Consider the following 720-nt stretch of genomic DNA (forward strand, 5'->3'; position numbering starts at 1 on the left):
CACACACACACACACACACACACACACACACTCACTCACTCACACACACACACACACACACACACACACACAGTATATAATCATATATACACTGTAAACAGAAATGCAAGGTGGTAAAACAATTTCTTTTCACCAAACTCCAAACACTTTTTTTGGAATTTTTTGGAGTTTTGATTTCTAAGTGAACAAATAATGATGTATTTTCACAGATAATCACTGGCTGTAGGTCATGAGTAAATGATCAGGGCATTTCAACGGCACTGTTTCCCAAATGAAACAAAAGAGCTGTTAGCTTTGAACGAGGTGTGTAATGTAGAGAACTGTGTTTGCTTTACAATAGCGTAATGTGCTTGTAGTGTTGCAGACTTGGTCTAAAGATTAGGTAAATGAGTGAAGGGTTTCACTGAGTGCTCCTCAAGTACCTTTAGTGTCTAAGCAATTTTTAAAGATGTAACACTTTGGAGGAATTTTTAACACTTAAGCCAACTGTAATTTTGGCAAAATAGACTAAAATCTGATATAATTTACTATAAATGACTGAAATTGGATTAGATCGTGGAGAAACCATTCAGTATGTGTTATTTAAACCTTGTAAGTTGGACTGGGATACTTTTGATTATTTTGATTCCAGAAAAAGTGTGGATTTGAGGAACAAAATGTAATAAAACTTTAAAAGAATACAACATTTGCATCATATAGTATACATGTTTGTTTGACATG

This window comes from Sinocyclocheilus grahami, unplaced genomic scaffold (assembly GCF_001515645.1).
Source record: "Sinocyclocheilus grahami isolate Dianchi unplaced genomic scaffold, SAMN03320097.WGS_v1.1 scaffold2622.1, whole genome shotgun sequence".
Classification (NCBI taxonomy): domain Eukaryota; kingdom Metazoa; phylum Chordata; class Actinopteri; order Cypriniformes; family Cyprinidae; genus Sinocyclocheilus; species Sinocyclocheilus grahami.